At 42.9% G+C, this 5701-nt stretch overlaps 1 long non-coding RNA gene across 1 annotated transcript; it reads right to left on the bottom strand.

Moving 5' to 3' along the window:
- Positions 1-270: 270 nt before the first annotated feature.
- LOC128402996 (uncharacterized) lies at positions 271-2180 on the bottom strand. The gene is made up of 2 exons (XR_008327832.1): positions 1957-2180; positions 271-1141 (listed from the first exon to the last, which is right to left on the bottom strand). It is a non-coding gene; the product is annotated as an uncharacterized LOC128402996 (long non-coding RNA).
- Positions 2181-5701: the final 3521 nt, after the last annotated feature.

The raw sequence follows: 5701 nt of genomic DNA, 5'->3' as shown, positions 1-5701 counted from the left end.
AGAGTGACTTTGAGCATGTGCAGTGTGCCATTCTTTTAGCTTATCCTTGATTAAAAATAGAACTAATCATCACACATCTCAGTTTATGGAAAAATGACTCTAAATCAAAATACATTATTTCTTGAAAGTCTTGAGGTCCAGCATATCTTATTTTAGAAATTAAGCATTGCTTACTAAGAATAAAATAGGATTTTATGTACCTATCTGATAAAAAGGATCCAAATATGAATGGATGTCAATTAATAACTATAGTCTCAGGGAAAACAGACCTGATCATAAGGATGTTTTTATACCTCATATGATGAAATGAAACTATTCAGCCATTTTGTACAAGTTGTAACGGGAGAAGCAACATCACTTGGCAAGGGACTGACTATGGAGAACAAAGGAGAGAGAGAGAGAGAGAGAGAGAGATTCAGCCCAGAGACAGTTGAAGATAAAGCCAGGGTCATTTGCCTGTTCAACAGGGTGTATGATAACAATGTCAATGGATAAGGAAAAAATATGAAGAAATGAGAGCTAGGGAGGAAATATTATTAGCTAAGTCTTACATGCAGATTTCCACTTCTCCCATCATGGATATAAAACTTTCAAATAAACAAAATTAAATAAGTATAAGGCTGCTGGCCCTTGAAATCTCATCAAATATTAAAAAGTTAGGAACTATAGAGAAAGATTAACAAAACTGATCTATTTTAGTAGCATCTAACATGCAGTTCCTTACAGGGTTAGGTATACAATTACAGGCAGCAATAGTCATTTGCATCCCAAAGACCCACTTTTTGGAGTACAGACAGTGTAAACACATCTGATCTCAATGTTTACAAGATCTAATGGTGGAGCTAAGACTGAATAACCGCTATTCTGGCTCTTGTCCACAGCACACATAAAAATGGACACTCCAGAAATATGATTGCACAAAGAAATGAGCAGATTTTGGCTTGAGGCTCTGCTGCACCTCAAGAGCCAAGAATTAGAAAACTGTCCATTTGGGAGAGCTGTTTTCAAGTCTTCCCTCTTCCATATGCTCTTTGTGAGGTCTTGGACCAGTTGCTATCTCCAGACCTTAGTTTCCCATCTGAAAAATGGTTTGCAGGTTTGTTGCGAGGAGGAAACATGACAGAGAGTATTGCAATTCCATCTGAAAATTTTTAAAAAACAATGTGCGATAACAGTACCAAATAACTCATTTAAACTAGCCATAAAAAAAACATAGCCAACTCTCTTCCCTGCGATATTTCTTTCTTTCTTTCTTTCTTTCTTTCTTTCTTTCTTTCTTTCTTTCTTCTTTCTCTCTTTCAAGGTGTAGATTCATTGGCCACAAAAGGGGGAGGAAAGAGTTTGATTTGGTCAACTTTCTTTAGACAATTGTTTTTTTTTTGGTATTTGCAGAGAATTATTGATAAGACTAAGCCAAGAAGTGCCTCACAGTGGCAAACTGAGTTTCCTTTCAAGTTTTGCTGCATACACTGCATTGTGATGGCTTCCCATCAGCTTTTTTATGGCTAACTGAGGTTTATTGAGGCAGCATCAGACTTCTTTCCCATCTGTGTTTGCTTTCATACTCCACTTGCAAACTGAAATCTCAGTTCATGCTAATCTGCACGATGAGGCCCCCCCTTTCTTCCCAACCATATACTGCATATAACACCAATGTCTCACAAGAAATGTAACTGAAGAACCTGAAGAAGGAGACAATGCATGTGCTTTTGAAAACGAGGGGAAATTATAATTTTTTTAAGAAGAAAAGGAGTGTGTGGCAGCCCCCAGTATTTAAAGAGCCCCAACCCCTATTACATCATTAGAACCAGAACATAAACCTATAAAACTAGAAAAGAGCAAATAAAAATCAAAATAAAATAAAATCAATGTTTGGTCCAGATCCTAGGTATTGCACCCTCACTAAAGGAGACTGTATGGATGATTCTCTAAATGATTGTAGGATGGCGTGTGTACCTGAGCTTATGGCCTCAAATTCTCTTTATCGTACATGCTGCTTTATTACAAAAATGATGACTAGACTACTGATCCTAAACTGAATAGTTAGTTGCCCAACCACCCCCTCCAGAACCCACTGCTCTCAACTGACTCTCAACTGCCTCACATTCAAACTCCCTTTCAACTCCTCATCCAATCATCACTCACCACCAGAATTCCACAATCTCTCTTTCCCCCTCCCTCCCTCCCTCCTTAACATTCCTATGATAATTCTGATACAGTTACCTTAATAACCCTATTACATTCAATATTTTATACATGCTGCTCCCTGTAACCATACTGTTAGAAGAACTTGCACTTCCCATTTATGGTTCCTAGGAAATGATTATATATCAAGCAACTAAAGGAACAAAAATATGCTTCTGAAACATTTGGGAATCATAGGAACACTCTCCCCACCAGTAGCTTCCAGCAAGAGCTTGCATCTTCCTTAGGAGTGAGGCAGTCCAGAACAAGGGAGGAAAGGCTCAGAGGTCAGGTAGGTTGAAATGTCAGTTGAGTGCCCTATACTACAGGAATGCTTCCTTCCATGTCCCCCACCCTCATGTGCCAGACTGGTGCTAGCATGGCTGGGAGCCAGGTGCCTGCTGATTCCTCCATTTTCTTTGCAGGGTGGGGGCCATTCCCCAACATATACTGTATTTTTCACTCTATAAGACTCACTTTCCCCTCCTAAAAAGTAAGGGGAAATGTGTGTGCGTCTTATGGAGCGAATGCAGGAGGGAGGCTCTGCTCAGCGCTCCCTTTAAAGAGCAGCGTGGAGCGTGTGTGCGGCTCTTGGGGGCTTTTCCTCCTCAGGAAAAAGCCCCCAAGAGCCGCACCCACGCTCCATGCGCTCTTTAAAGGAAGCGCGGCTCTTGGGGGAGCCTTAGCCGTGTGCAGCCTCTCCCAGGCAGGGGGAGAATTCATGCCACTGCCTGGAAGAGGCTGCGTTTGGCTATCCCATAAGCCAGGATCCCACTTGCTGTCCTGGCTTCTGGGATTCCCCCGCCGCCGCCCAAGGTCCCGTGCTGGGCTGTATTTCTCTGGAGAGAAGGGTCAACCAAAAGCAAACAGGGTTCAAAACCACTTTTCCTTTAGCAGTTGCCTCAAATATCCCTTACATAAGGAGGCATTTGATGTCACTGTAGGTCTCAGAAACCTCCCCCTGTACCCAGGTGAACTGCTGTGTTTGCATTATAACAACACTTGGCCTTTTAATCTGCCATCCCTGCTGAGAGCCCATTTGAAATGTGGAACTAGACAAGCAAGCCCATTTGCAATAAATGTTATACACAGGCCACGTTCTCACTTCAGCCACGATGCCAAATCACTACTGTGTGAAACATTGATTTTCACACACAAACGGAGCTTCTGTTCCATTACTTAATGCTAATACAAGTGACTGGAATAAAATATGAGCGGAGAGCCAGCCGCTGTGGGAAAGAGACTCTGTTGGGGATGAGGGGGTGGCGTAGATCTGTCTCTTTCTATTATGTTGCTTCGTTCTGATGAGCTGCTTGGTCCTCATTAGACTATACAAAGGGAGAGGAAACCACAGGAGAAATCAGAAGGCACCTCATATTATCATATTAGTATTTCCTCCCACAATTCAAAGCTCAGTTGTATTTGTTTGGGCCTGTCCCATTTCATCTTCATAACAGCCCTGCGAGGTAGGTTAGACTTGACTCACCCCATCAGTTTAGAACATAGCATTTCAGCAGTTGCGCCTTTATTGTAGTATCCTTCAAAGTAGCGTGGGCCTGAGGGTTTTTTTTTGGGGGGGGGAGAATCAGGGACGTTGAGCTATTCAGATTTGATTTGATTTAATTCAAACGAATCCCAAAGCGCTTACAAACAATAAGTAACAGAACAAAACATAATGGAACCTCACAAATGATGTATTTCTAACAGCGCCCAAACAGGCTACTCCCCACCCCCCAGACAGTCAACCCACGCCAGAAAGCTGCCCCTTGGTGATGACATGACCCAGCTCTACATCTGGACGAAAGGCTATCCCTTGTAACTACCTTTCTCTGGAAAAGCGTTCAAACATATAAATAGCAAGGGTGTCTAGGTTTTGCTTGTAACTTTATAGGAACTGACTTTTGAATACTTAGGCCTTCTTTTCTAACTGTCTGGTGCTAAACAGAAACTCAACAGCCTCTCTTGATAACATCATCCAGCTGGTCAACTCTTCTTTCAGCCGCACCCAGTGAGGTACGAGGTGGGTCCGTGGGGTGGAGTCAATGGCTTTGGGTGGGTCAGGGGTGGGGCCCGACTGCTCTTGCCACCTCGTGGGGCAAAGGATCATCTTATGGAGTATGCAGGAAAGTTTCTGTTGCAAATTCCAAAGATCTCTGTCATAACCTTTTGACACTTGAGGGATATACATTTTAGGACCCTCCCACCAGATTTTTGTGGTTGTAAATTGTTTTGAACTGTTTTTAATATTGTGTTTTAATGTTGTAACCTGCCCTAGGACCTTAGGGTGAAAGGAGGGCAAATAATAATAATAATAATAATAATAATAATAATAAACATGGAGCAGGGTTTTTAGTGTGGCTTTCCCTGTTCTGTAGAGCAGCATTCTTCTCAAGATATGGCAGGTAGCCACTATCCGCACTTTCTGGAAACAACTGAATACATTTTTGTTCCGACAGGCTTTCCCAGCTGGATAAAGGGGTCTTTGCCAGGAGAGTCTCTCTTGCATTGTTTCAGTTTTGTTTTAAATGTATTGGCTGATTTTGTGTGCGCGCTTTTAACTGAGTTCTTGTTTTGTTTTCGTTGTACGTCACTGAGGCATATGTGTAGAAGGCAACCGTAAATTTGATGGTGGTGATGATGATGTCAAATGGGGGGGAACCCTCCCCCAAGTTTAAAATATTTGGGTTTATTCAACAACAATCTGTGAAACCAAACTGGTAGCGAAAATACTGAAAGGAGCTGGCAAACTATTTGCCATTTGACCTTCTTAGTAAGCACACAAAATGGCAGTCACGAAGGAAGAAAAGGGAGAAGAAAGAAGAGGCTGTGTATTTTGTCCGAGGGGATTCCTGTCTTGATGCTGCTGGGGAAACAGATCCCTGCTTTTGCTGGGTGCAGGGGCCATTTTAAGCCTCCCAGAATATCCTCACATGCTGGGTTGGTTGATAAGGCCACAGATTTCGAGACAGCTGAACCAGGTTCAGGCTGAGATGTGAGACCCTAGTTCTTTTAAGTGGTTCTTTAGAAGATAAGATCACAAGTGACAAAACAGGCACAGGCTTTATGGGGGTAGAGCAAAAATTCACGAGATGTTCCAGGCACAAGTTTGTGATGGATATGTGTACAATGAGGTCTGTGGATCCCCCGTGGAAAGAAATTGCTTCCACTTCCCAACATACCCTTAAGAATCTACAGATCCTGAGGACCTCAAACAAACTTCTAGGGGCAGCATACCAGTGGTGGACAGGGCCAGAGGCAAAAGTAGGCAGATAAGTTAATCCCCCCTCCCTCTATATAGTAGGCTAGTTTCCAAGGGCATATTCCAGGCGGCAGGCAAAAGCACATGACAAGCAATGCAGGGCCAGTAAGGGGTGGGACATGGGAAGAGGTTCAAGGGCCAGACAGTGGCTTGAAGGGCCGTATTCGGCCTCCGAACCTTAAGTATCCCACCGCTGCCTTAAAACGAGTAAGGAAGGTAGTCCACTGATTATCATAAGATGAACTCATCTTGCTCCAA

This window comes from Podarcis raffonei, chromosome 15, assembly GCF_027172205.1.
Source record: "Podarcis raffonei isolate rPodRaf1 chromosome 15, rPodRaf1.pri, whole genome shotgun sequence".
Lineage (NCBI taxonomy): Eukaryota > Metazoa > Chordata > Lepidosauria > Squamata > Lacertidae > Podarcis > Podarcis raffonei.
The sequence above is the reverse complement of the archived record's forward strand: the minus strand, read 5'-3'. Positions and strand labels throughout refer to the sequence as shown.